A 13,664-nucleotide genomic window follows, 5' to 3' on the forward strand; every position below is an offset into this window, starting at 1 on the left:
CGGGTTGTTTCAATCTCCTTCCACCACCTCCTCCTCTCCCTTACACCTTCCTTTCCCCTGGATTTCAAATATCTTCGATCTTTCACTTTCTCTGCTCTATTCTCTTCAGGTTCTTCAGCCATTCATAAATCTTTAGACCTTATCTTTCTCTTCTTCACTTTATTTTCTAAGACTCTTGATCTGCGCGAGTGTTATGTCCAGTGAAATTCCCCGAGATAATAGAGCTGCAAAGACCACCTTCAGCCAGGCATGGATTGATGAAATGAACTTCTAAACCACATCGAGTAAAACCAGAGTGAAGGTAAGTATAGAAGTCAGGAAAGCTCATAGTGTGAGGCAGAAAATACCAAACCACAGATCTACTTTGCAGGGTGTCTGTAGGTATTTATGGACTGTACCCAAATCATATTTTGGGTGGGAAATCATCATGAAGTTCATTAGCTTCATTAGCTTCCTTATTCTATTAATTCCACAGAGGGAACCTGAAATATAAATTCAGGGAGAGAATGAACTGCGTGCAACTGAAAGAAAAATACACAAACCTCCCCTTCCACCCCTTGTGCACAGTTCCTAATAACCGCTAATTAACCTGTGTATGTCTTTAGCCCAATGCTGTTTCTTTCTTTATCTGCAGAGTAAAATACAAGCCTCGTTTTAGCATAACAAGCAGTCCTTAACTTTTACGTAAAACTACTCGGCCAGCCTGTTGAGTGGATTTAGTCACTGAAATGTTACTGAATTAACGCAGAATGCTGCCAAACAACTTGGAAATTGTATTCTTCGCTAAAAGAAACAGAGAGAGCAGCATTTATCTGGGCTGCGCTGTTTGGTGGCGCTGAATGGATGAAGCATGGCACTGTCACTGTCAGGACAAAAGCGCTCATTATCCATTTCCCTCTGGAGCAACCCCATGCTAAAAAGAAAAAAAAGAAAAAGAAAACGCAGACGGTTCCCAGTGTTGGATAAAAAGGATCCACTAAATGTCAAACACTGGTGCGCGAACAAACAGCTTGACCAGTCTTGTTTTGGCCTCAGCGCTGGATGACACCCAGAAATTATCCATCTAACAAGCGCAGATGCACAGACGCACATGTGCAGTCCCTCAGTGCACTGGTGGCAAAGACAAATAAACCTAATTAATTATCAGTTCAAGTGTGATCCCAGCTGTCTGACTTCCTGGTTGATCAGCTGCCTTCACCTGCTCCGTGTCTGTCCTAATGTGAACCACTGGACTTTTGTCAAACAAGGCTTTCAGCATGGATCATATAGGGTCAGCTAGACTAACTAGAGCAATAGATGTTGTATTATTCCTAACATGCTTCACTCTTTCACCTTGTATCACTGAACTCCATGCAAACTAAAGGCAGCTAGTCTCTCCCATGGATTTCAAGTCCCATAATGACACAACGCCTTAAACCCTAAGGCCACTATTACTTTCATATACGACAGCAAATGACTTTGAGACAAATGTAATGCCACTTGATGTGAGGAAACATTCACAAATGTATCCGCCAAGTCTCAGAATAAAAACCCAGAGCACATCTACACAGTGATGATAACTGACTATATTCCAGCTGATTTTCTTTCCTGCATTTCCTCATGACAATTTAAGCATGATGAACACTTTACACTGTTATGTCGAGGAACTGACAGCACTTGGTTAAGGCTAGAAAAGAAGGCCAAGTAGTGCTGCAGCTAAGGTACGGGATGAATAGGAAAAGACAATTCTGATCCTGTTGAAACATCAGATGTTCATTTTAATACTTTTTGCTGGGTTGGCCTTAATTTGACCGCTACATTAGTTAAAGCTGCCATCTCTTGCTAAAGGCTCTTGACAAACTCCTACATGAGAAACATTAGCAACTGGATGAATATGAAGGACAACATGGTTTCATCTGAGTTTCTGTTGCTTATTATCTTTGAAGCACTTTCTATTGAATTAAATTGTATTTACAGTATTCCTACTTTAAAGTTTCTACATCGGAAAGAGGAAAAGTTGGATGAAGGACGTACTATTACTTTTCTCTTGTAGGATATTCTTTTTTTTTTTTTTAAAGCAGAAGATTTGAGAAACTGTACAGTAATAAGGAAATGTTCTGAATTAATGATTCAACAAAAACTACATTAGTATGCTAGAAAGATATATTAAGTCTTTGCACAAACCAAATGTTGCTACTTAACAGCATCTAGGCAGCAACAGCACATTTGTCTCAAAGCACTCTCTGGAAAGTCTGTTTTTTTAAAGCCAGGAGTCACCTGTGAAGTAATCATTGAGTCATTAGTATTGATCAACACCCGCCCACCCACCACCCACCACCCACCACACATGTAATAAGGACCAGGCATTATATGTGTGAAAAGATGTTCTATGCACTGTGATGAAGCCCGAGTGGATGGTCGAGGTGTGAACTGCTGCATCCCTGACTGACCTGAAGTCGACTCCTCATGGACACATTGTTTTGGTGGCTTTCAGCAGCCGGCGTGTCTAATAAAAGTCGTAATGGTTACACCTACACAATCAATGGCCTGTGAAAGAGCAGAGGTGTTGGTCTGGAATCAGAGTATGCGGCTTATGGGCTTCAAAGCCTGGATTCAGACCAATTACAAGCAACGTCCTCCATTCAGACTGGGGCCGGAGTCTTACACGTCACATTTTTCCTGCAAAAGGACGGAAATTGTAGCCATTGGGGCGAGACAGTGTCACTTGTTTCCAGTGCAATTTGGGTCATCGTTGGCTGGTATTTTAAGATACAATAGCCTGAAGTTACTTTCCTGCGTGTGCGAACACGTGTCAACGCCGGGGCGAGCAGCATCCGGCTCATGAATTAGCAAATCCAATCAGAGTTCCCTGATAGCTGCCTGCTCAGAGGGGCCTCCTGGGTGGACACTCCTGAAACTCTGTTAACTGCAGCTCCAGAGGTTAACAAGCAGAGCAACTTGAGAGCTAAGGTTTCTCCTGGCTGTCGATTCACAGAGTCCAGCATTAACAGAACAGTATGTCTTTCTTTAGTCTTATATGCATTATATGTGGACTGTACTGACCGTAAAACCAGTGCTCCAGCTTTAATTATCCTCTAAGTAAGTCGGTGCTTGCTGTCTGAGGATCAGCATTGTTGGTAACAGGAGCTGGAGGCTGTATTATGTTTATTTTTTGCACCCAGGCTGAGCATTGTGTGTACGTATGGTAACCCTGTGCTGGCAGTGTGAGTGAGATAAAGATGTTTTATTGCTTACAGGAAACCCAGCCCATCCATCTCAGCATCACATAATGGCTTCAGAGGGGGAAAAACTGGATTTACATCAGCACTTCCTACTAGCAAGTAAGCTCTGAAATCATGTTGTATGAATGCCAGCACACATTGTGTATATCAGCACAGAGACAGAGACAGGACTGCATGCATTATATGGTTGAGTAAACACAGAGAAACAAGCATTTATGGGATGTAAATTCACTCACCATGTTGACTTCTGACACCATGTCTATGCTCGCCACGTCTATGCTCATCCCGACTGCAACAGGGGCCCCTGGAAGAGGTTAAACAGCAGACTATGTATATAGGCCCACACCTCTACACCTGACCACAACACTGTGAATGGCGCCAAAAATAAAGCTGCGCTGCCTGCGGCGTGAAGGAGGATTAAATGTGGGGGGAAATACGGCACCTACCTCCAAAGTCTGGTCTCAGTCGGATATCATAACCCTTCAGTAGTTTATCCACCGTCTCCTTCACGAAAGACATGTTGCCCGGTTCATTGACGCTGAAATGATAAGAGGGGAAACATCACCTTGACTCGTGCACCAATCAGTCCGGCCAATAACCTTGACTTGTCAAAAAAAAAAAAAAAAAAAACCCGACAAAAGCACTCACCTTTTCGCGCAACACACAATTGAACCGACAACCAGTCGCGGAAAAGACGCGAAATTGACGAACCCTTTGCAAACCAAACATCACCCTGTTCTTAGTTTCTATAAATATTATTCTTTTTCTCTCTTCTTTTCGTTGTTTACAGCAGAGAGCAACCCCCCTCCAATCAACAGACGGTTCCACTCGCTCTTCAGATCAGAGTAAATCCATTGATTGCCCAAAAGGAGAAAGTCGAGTGAAGGGGTGGGAAAAAAAGTCAGCGGCTCGCGTCGGATGGAGTCAGATATGAAATATGGGCTGACATCGCCTCCCTGGCATCAAACACTGGGCTCCGCTTTTCTTTAGCGTCTCTGACTGTGTGAGAGGCTGTTACATTCAGGAGCTGAAGCGCATATTGATGAGCGGGGCGTTCAGGGGATGCTGCTGCTGCTGCTGCTGCTGCTGCTGGTGCGGTGAAGGCACTCGGCTTGTTCAAATGAGCTACGAATCCCAACACTCACACACTGTAAAAAATGCCCACCAGTAGCTGCAGCATAGTCTGGACATGCAGGGTTTTTATTTTCCTCCTCTAGAATATATAGTTATTGAGCAGGTATAAACTTATTTTTCATCCTTGCTGTGTATTAGTAGGGTATGAGGAGGTTTAAAGGGTCATCCAGCACATCCATTCATTTTTAATAAGTTGTTCAACTCACAAAAGATGGATAAAAAAAATCAAACTGCAAGCAACTCAGTGTGTGTGTGTCATTTAATTAGACCATTTTAATTGGTAATGATGTGGAGGTTATCATAGTCTCAGTCCTGTTCAAATCAGATCTAATGGAACCAAAGCCAATTTCTCAAATTGTAAAAAGTTCCCCTCCAAACCACAGAGTAAATTATAGGGCTGAGTAATTAATCATTTAGTTAATTGTTGGCTGAGATTTTGCCTCCATGTAGGTCTCATTTTCCACAGTGCCTTTGTTTTAATTCAAATGATTGAAAATAATAATAATAATAATAATAATAATATAATAATAATAATAATAATAATAATAATAATAATAATAATACATAAATAAATAAATAAATAATTGGCTTGTTAAAATGGACATTTTTTACAGTGCTCCTCACACCATCTGCGCCAATCGCCTTCCCCTGTGTTTCCTACAAAAATGGCGGGACCTGAACCAGTATGTAGTGAAGGAACAGGCTGCATTTATCAACCCATTAATCGATGCTCGTGATTGATTAGCCTGTTAATCGTCTATAATGGGTTCTTTTCCTTATCTAAAACAAGGGGCTCTACTATCAATTATTGAGGTCGAAAAAATATTGAAGTCGACGTCAGAAATTCCGAGGATAATTGAGACCGCGTGCGTGTGAGACACGCGCACACACACAGTTGGACACCCTCCGTAATAATTGATGTGTTAGTGTTGTTGTTGTTGTGACATTTCCTACCTCGTGTCATAGATCGCGAACAGCTTCTTGTTTCCGTCAACAGCGTTCCTGCAAGAAAAGGAGGGGGTGACATCAGTAGTGATCAAAAATAGCTTGTAGCCAATGAAAACACTGAAGGTAAATTAAAAGGCGGTGATTATTCATTGACAACACATGTGTATGATCAGTAGAGATAGGCTACTCCTGTCTTCACCTGACTGAACTGACTTTTATTTCTGCACACAGCCCTGGTTTGTTATGTGGGTTAATTGATTGGTGCGGTCTGTGTTTCTATCCAGTGGCCCGCAGTAAAGCAGGAATCTGAATGCCTGCAGGGCAAATATTGAAAGGCATTATTTCCTCTGGGAGACCACCTCCCCCCCTCCCTCCTTCATCTTCTCATCTCCACATCCCCACATGAATCTGTTTTCCCTCCTTCTCTCATTCCTCCTGTCCAGCTCCGCGGGAGCTGTCCGCACCGAGCTGGTGCTGAAATCGGGGCCCGGAGGGGAACAACAGAGCGGCGCTTTCCCTCCATCTCCCGGCAGAGGCTCCCGTTCACAGACTGCATCTCCTGCACATGGCTTTAAGAAAGTGGTGGAAGGAGGCTAAATATCAAACGCTAATTATAGGCCTACCGTCTACGAAACATGGAGCTCGGCTACCCTCTTATGGCAACCGTCAGGATCATAACGACTTTGGTCTGACACAGTGGTTCTGTCAGTATGAAAATTCACAGCAAGATAAAAAGAAAAAGAAAAAAGAAGACTTCAGATCTGTCTTAGGTTTTTTTTCATTCACTAATCCAAAACACCTTGTCAGTCTCTGCCAATACACGGATAGTGGACCCAAACCCCTGACTACACATTTATTAGTAACATCTTTGACAGCAAAAATGATCGATTCCTGCTGCGCAATAATTGTATTTTTTCTCCCCCGGTGTTCTGATTTTAAAAACACAGCCATACAGTAGCCTATCTGAACTTTTCTCTGCCAAGTTTAACATTTCATGGCTGTGTGTGCCTGCGAGTCAAATCCAAGGGTAGTAGTGCCCAAGAGGCACACTTCTGTTGCCAATGATATACTTCTGTTGCCAGGGATATACTTCTGTTGCTAGGGGCAGGCTGTATGGAATCGATGGAGTAGCTAAACGTTAGCATGGTTAGCACAGCTACTTTGACAAACAAATATCCAAATAAATATGAATGACGGTGGCAGCAGGACAGCAGAGGTAGAAACGAAAAAAAAAAGTCTAAATGGCTGAAACAGTCAGCCTCAAGTTGTTGGTAAACAAACGGAAACTCGAAAAACTAATAAACTATTGAAATTCGTCGCTGTAACTATTGTTGAAAGAATATCCGCCAACGGCAGTAAAAGTTATAACTAAGTGCACTGTGCACATAATAAATGGCTGAAATCAGCCTAAAGCTAAAAGTCACCGATAAATAATTGAAACACACCAGCTTGTCCAGCTTTTGCAACTGCTAATAGCTTGTGGATGTAGGAGCCTAACTTAAGTGACCAAACAGACCTGTAAACATTAGTGCACTTTGTGTGTGTGTGTGTGAAAATATGCAGTTGTGTTGTTGACTGACAGTTTTAAAGCAATGACACATTTACATCATGAGTCATCAGACCATGCTTAGGCTACAGAAAAAAAAAAGGCTGGGGAGGCTACAGCTGATGGGTAATCCTCCAGTTTCCTCACTGATCGATGAATTCAGACCTGCACCCAAATTTCCGATCACATCTGACCCACCCCCCTCTCAGTAAGTTAACTCCTCCTCTCAACCCACCAATGGGGAACACCTATGATAAAAATTATTAGCCTCTGTTGCAGCATCTCGGACCGGCAGTAGGCGGTGTAGCTAAAGAGAGGGTTAAAAAATAGAGGAAAAAAAAGAAAAAAAGATGTGGGGTAATTTCCCTCTCCTCGGAGACTGGAGGACAGGACCGAGGGGGCAGTCCGAGTCCGTGTGATGCTGCTGCTGCTGCTGCCGCTGCTGCTGCGCTGCAACACCTCTGGAGGCGATGCGATGCAGGAGACGCGGTGCAGCAGGCGCTGAAGGGGGGAAGGCGGTGTAGCCTATAGGAGGAGAAGACCAGACAGACTACTACAACACCGCCTGATGGGGAACCGCTGAGAGAGAGGGAGAGAGAGAGAGACAGAGAGAGAGAGAGCAGTAGCCCATGGTGGAGAAGCTAAAGGGGAGACAACCGACAGACAAGCGCCGGGATTAGCTGACTGAACCCGTGATCGCCCAGCTTCAGCACCACCGACGGAGACCCCCACATCCCTCCTAGCCTCCGGTTGCTGTTTGGGGGGAAAAAGGTAAAAAAAAAAAAAAAAATCTTGGTGGTGATGGATCTGCATTCAGGTAGCCCCCCCTTTCCCCCTCTAAATCCTCTGGCTTTGTTATTACAAGTCATACATGGATGGCTATTTATAAGAATGGATGAGAATGAGTTTCATGTTTTTGGTGATGGAGAGAGTGGGAAAAGGTGATGGTGGAGGAGAGAAGAGAAGAGGAGAGCAGAGGAGAAGGGGGTTGGCCCGTTTGAATTGTAATGCGCTTTACACAATGGGGATCATACTGCAGAAAACAATTTCCTGATTTAGCCATATGCCTTTTTCTTTGTGCTGTGGACTCCCAGCCTGTGTAATGTCTGTGGAGCCGGTGATGGAGATGTTTCGGATGTTAAACAGTTGCAGCCTCAGTGAGCAGAGATTGTCCCACAGCTTGATTTAGTGATTCCTGTAATAGTCTGCCTGTCTGTGTATGCAGTGGGGTGAAGAGTTTCTTTGTGAGTTGAGCTGCCTTTTTGGGATCCTTAGACCTTAGACACTGTTTTAACAGTGGATCTGATATTTAGTAATGCAAAATTCTTCCTCTTTTTTTTGTCTTTGTCTGGATGTGTGTCACAGCTCTCAACAACAAAGTGAGCAGAATTTCAGTCATGGCGAGGCTCGTGCTTTCCCTGCTGCTCCTGTGTGGTGGGTGCCAAAATAGGTAAACCAATCTTATAATTTCAAACAATTGATTAAAGCATTTTGAAGCCAAGTAGTTACCGGACGTCAGTGCTGTTTATCTATAAAATGAATCTCCTTAAACTGCATCGGTGGACTTATTATAAAAGTGAAATGTCTTAAAGCTGTCATTGATTTAATAGTATTGAATCACAGGTTATATTTTCAGCTACACTCAGTAGTGTTGTCAATGTTTTTGATTGCTCCATCTGCAATTTAACAAATGAAACTCTGGGATATTCATATTTTTTTCTTTTATACTGAGGACTCCTGCCAGCTCTGCCCTCCCAGTTGTGATTGATTGCATATCCAAGCTGCACTCTGCTTACAGCACTGCCTAAGTGGCTGTCCTGCACTCAGGAAAAGCAAGAAAGGAAAAAAAAAAGGGATCTCTGGCAATGCTGTCAGTAAATCACTGGAATAGTCACTCTCATCAGACTAGATCAATGGCCTTTAGATCCCATGTTCAAATCCAAAACCTAACCTTTGTGCCTGTCTCGCTCTCTTGTACTACTTCTGCATGAACACAATGTTCTCTGTACAAAAAAAAGAGAGTAATTTCCCCCATTTTCTAGCCACAAAGGATGCACTCATCCTTGCAGACACAATGCCCTGGTTGTTGACATATTTAGAGGGGGAACTCATTTGTTATATTTGGATCACGTGTCACAATCTTAATTATCTCTACTGGTAGTTGTAAGCAGCACTTATGTTCAATAATTAATCACAACAAGAGTGTCCTTAATGCGGCGAGCTAATTAATCACAATAACCACGTCATGCGTGACGTCCTGCTGTATTTGGTTAATGCCAAGATGTTGTTTCTCCTCATTTCTTCCTCTCCTCTCCTCTCCTAGCCTCTGCCTGTCCTCCGAGGCTCAGAAGGAGGCGGCCGCCAACGACAACAGCACCGTGTTCACCAGGATCCTGGACGGGCTCCTTGACGGTTATGACAACAGGCTCCGGCCGGGGCTCGGAGGTTCGCTTCGGACACCGTTTCATTTCTTATTTCTCTGGGGATCTAACATTCAGAGCCCTCTTATTTGAAAACAAGAGTCATTTTAAATTTTAATATCATAATGCCACAGTCGGTGTGCTAACCTAACCCGCTAACCTCTCAGTCTCTTACAAGAGGCCCCATTTCCTGCCGCGATTTCACGCACTGATTCATGGAGAAATTGCTGGGAAACTGACAGATTACAGGGGTAGAAACTGTGAGAGCAGATGTGAAAGTTGCGCTCATGTCAGCTAAGGTGAACACACACATGTTGTTGTCAGATGCTGCCGCGTTTTCCCTCTGAGGGACCGCGAATGAATGCACGCCGCCTCTCCACGTACACCGTCATGTTGCTGAGGGAGTAAATCAATCAAGCCATCTCCAATATCTCAAGCCTGAATTCACTGCTGTGGCGTTTTATTCACGCTCCTCACCGTGGCAACAGGAGATAACCTTGAGTGCCGACGAACTGCCATTCAAAGATGGAGACTTTTTCTAAAGGGGCTATTGAAATGAAAGGTTTCCATTTTTTGTCATTTTTGCCATCAGTGACTCACTCTCTGGCTCTTTTGTCAACAGCAGAGCACTTGGTACATTCATTCAAATAATATGCTTTATTTTATTCTCATGACATTGGCCCTAATTTCACATTTCCCCCCATGTATGTACAGCACTTGTCCAATAAAAGGTGGAAACGTAGCTTTTTTCAATCCCCTGATGTGTCATGGCAAAGGCCTGCTCTCGCATCCTGGTAACGGTTGCTACCCTTGACAAGAGGGCCTATAAATACATACCAGAAAAAACATTCAGGCCTTTATTCGGCATTCAACAAGCCGCTCTCCATGGCACAACCAATCCCCAGCTCACCGGAACCAAATTGAACAAGCACAGGGGAGATTTTGTCGGCTTTCGCCACAACAAACGACAGAAATAAAGGTGCTACCTATATTTCGCAACATGTTTAGAGGAAATGTGTCGGGAGAGAAATTCATGGAAACGCTGAGCAAGACAGGGTTTGTTCAGGAAAATGTATTCTCAACTGCTCTGAATATGATTGTTTCCTGAATAACTTTTGGTTTTAGACTGTTGGTTGGATGATGTTACCTTGGGCAGTGGAGAATTGCTGTGAATGTTTTAAAGACTAAACAACTGATCAATGTGGAAAGTAATTGCAGCCCTAGGAAAAACACCACTGAGCGTTTCAAATACTAAGAAAAATTGAAAAAATATTAATTTAGCTGTGCCATGGAAGATTGTCCAAATATCTGAGGATGACACAAACTTGCAGATAGCTGATTGATTGAAGAAAAACACCCAACACATTATAATGTGCTTCTCTGCCTCTGTCTGAGCTCCCCTCTCCTCATACATTTCCCCCTGTGCTCTCTCAACAGAAAATGTCACGGAGATCAAGACGAATATTTTCGTCACCAGCTTTGGCCCGGTGTCTGACACGGAGATGGTGAGTAGATCTGCAGCAAACACAGACAGAGATTGACTAAGCTGGACAAACACACACGTCTCCAAAGCCCGTCCAGACTACTATCGGTATTTTTAGATTGAAAACACATATTTACATTTCATGAGACTGACGCTGCTGCACTTGCTGTTCCTTGGAAGTACACTCATGTCCTAGTTGTGTCTTTGAAAATTGGCTCTTTTTAGTTCGGTGTAAATGAAATGAGTGTGGATGACTTCAACTTTTAAGATTTAATGCAACGTGGCAGGGCCCTTCCAACTTGTTCCAAATGATTCGTCTCTCAATTAATTCATTCTCTTATGAACTATAAAGTTCCACCTGGATGGCAAAATGCATTAAGTCTTCTCTTGCATTAAATCTTCTATTAAACCCTGCCATATCCCTGGCACACTTTGACACAGCAGTGATCAAACTTGCCACTTTCCTATAATTGACTTGAAAAAAGGTATCGACAGAGGAGCACGATTGATTGATGAAATGTGCCAAGAGACTTGAATGGTTCTGCGGTCCATAAAAGCGCATGTCAGTCTGCTAACAGCATCATTATTCTGTGGGATGGAGTATTGTATTTGTTTCTTGGCCATTTGTTTTTCACGTCGATATTTCACACATGAGCAAATTTATGATGGATTTCTACAGTACAACGTTTGATCATCATATCTATAAAAGCTTCTTATGAAGAAATAAGGAAGAAACCACTGTAATAGAAAGCTCAGGGTTGGACCATATTTCTGCTGATTGACACTCGACTCTAAAGAAGATGAATTAGCCTTTGTTTCTCAACGCACTTATTATCTTTGTAACCCTAAATAGGCCTTTAAAGCTCCATTAGGAGAAAAAGATCCATTAAAGTATGACAGTCCTATGAGAGAAAATGATGTTGCAATAGAGTCAGGAAACCAAGACTAAGCCTCCATATAACTTTGAATTCTTATTTTGGGTGAAGCAACACCACAGCAAGCGATGTTCTGAGGCTGAAGAGTGAAAATGACAACCATCTCTTAAAACGCAGCACACACTCCCGTCGGAGCAGGATCTTTCGCCTTCAGCATCCTTTGGTATTAACTGATCACAGAGCAGGCAGACTGGTAAACATAGAGCAGCATGAAGTCTACTGGCATCGCATTACATGGCTTCTGGGCCAAAAAGTTAGCTCTCTCTGCTATTTTAAGCTGAATGTGCATTGTGCAACACGAATGCTCATTGTCTTTTTGGGTTTGTCTATCAGGAATACACCATAGACGTGTTCTTCCGTCAGAGCTGGAAGGACGAGCGCCTGTGCTTCAAAGGGCCCATGGATGCTGCCGTTAAACAACCTGCTGGCCAGCAACATCTGGACCCCGATACCTTTTTCCTTAACGGAAAGAAGTCGATTGCTCACAACATGACCACGCCCAACAAGCTGCTGAGGCTGAAGGACGACGGCACTTTGCTTTACACTATGAGGTAGGCCATAACACATCTGTTGGTCGTCTTCTTTTACCATGAGCTATGAACTATGGGTAAGAAGTCTGCGTCAAATGTAAAGTACAGACCCTTTGTTGACTGAGGCTATTGGCACTAGATTCATTGGAAATCTCATTCCGTTTCTTATTGGATACAGTATTGGGCTAAACAGTACTAAGTTTCAAGGTGCAATTTTTCCTATTTGTAATGCTAAAATGAAAACAACTTGCATTTATATAATTATTTTATGTTATTACATATGTTGGATAATAATAGCACAGAAAATATAGAACACAGGGAGCAAGACCAACTCTAAACACAATACAGCTTTGAAAACACAGGGATAGAGACCCTGTGTGGGAGTCTGGCTGCATGGAAACAGTGACACCCAGTGGTCAATCACAGGCATTTCATTTCTCTTAGAGAAAAAATAACACTTTGCAACAAGAGCAAAGGGAATATTAAATAAAAATAAATGTTTCTTGAACTACCACTGCATTCTTTCTGATATTATTATTCCCAATACTTCTAATACATTTTGGTTGTTGATCACTTCACTGTTTTAATGTAAAGACCAGTGACATGGCTCTATGAAAGTGTTTTTCTTTTTTTTTTCGAAAATATTGCAGAGGGAGATCATCCTATTATGGAAAGCAGCCTTATTGTGAACTCTAGTTTTTGGCAGTAATGTAGTGGTAAATTAAAAAAAAAAAAAAGAGAGAGAGAGAGAGAAAAATAGGCCAACAATGCACTCCAGATGGCGATCACTAAAAACTAAACCACCAGTATTTAAACAAAAAATACCAAACACTCTGCATCTAAAACTGGGAATGAGCCTTTAAAGAGTACCCGTAATTATTATTTCTTCTTAAGTTGAACGTGTGTGTAAGCACCAGGACTCACTGTGACCTTTGGCCAGAGAATTAGAATAATTCTGTGCTTATCCTCAGGAGTTACTGTAGCTGCAGGACTTAAGAGTGACTGTATCACGGATGAGAGCACTCTATCTGATACCAGTCCCCCACCCAGAGGGAGAATGATGCCGGATCCAGGGCAGATTATCCGTCCTGACATATATACATATCCAAAGAAGAACGTATTTATAGTCACCACTTTGTCACAAGCACAAAACGCACACATGGACCCACACTGTACACCGGGGTGTCAAGCATGTTAATCAGTTGTAGTGACGGTGAACTTTGACCTCAAGGCTTAACAAGCGAGGGATTGCCTGAACATGTGTGTGCACGTTCATTTTCATGTGATATTTTATGGAAATCTATGCATACAGTACATGTCTCATATCTGAATGCTAAGATGCATACGTGTGTGTGTTTGACTTGAACAATAGAGGAGACAGAGTGAGTGTGTCCATAATCTAAAAATGGCCATCAGATTTCCTGCCACAGTAGAAACCAAGCAGTAG

General features: G+C 42.7%; 1 protein-coding gene and 1 pseudogene across 2 annotated transcripts in view; both read left to right on the forward strand.

Annotated features, from left to right (window-relative positions):
• LOC311000372 (gamma-aminobutyric acid receptor subunit beta-3-like) overlaps positions 1-13,664 on the forward strand; it is a gene marked incomplete at both ends in the record, with an annotated part of 70,626 nt that overhangs the window by 37,418 nt on the left and 19,544 nt on the right. The gene's annotated exons all lie outside the window — the stretch shown is intronic.
• LOC310997506 (gamma-aminobutyric acid receptor subunit alpha-5-like) lies at positions 7,741-12,242 on the forward strand (annotated as a pseudogene). The gene is made up of 4 exons: positions 7,741-7,790; positions 9,173-9,294; positions 10,707-10,774; positions 12,021-12,242. The product of its transcript is annotated as a gamma-aminobutyric acid receptor subunit alpha-5-like (transcript).

This window comes from Trachurus trachurus, assembly GCF_905171665.1.
Source record: "Trachurus trachurus genome assembly, chromosome: 2".
Taxonomy (NCBI): Eukaryota; Metazoa; Chordata; class Actinopteri; order Carangiformes; family Carangidae; genus Trachurus; species Trachurus trachurus.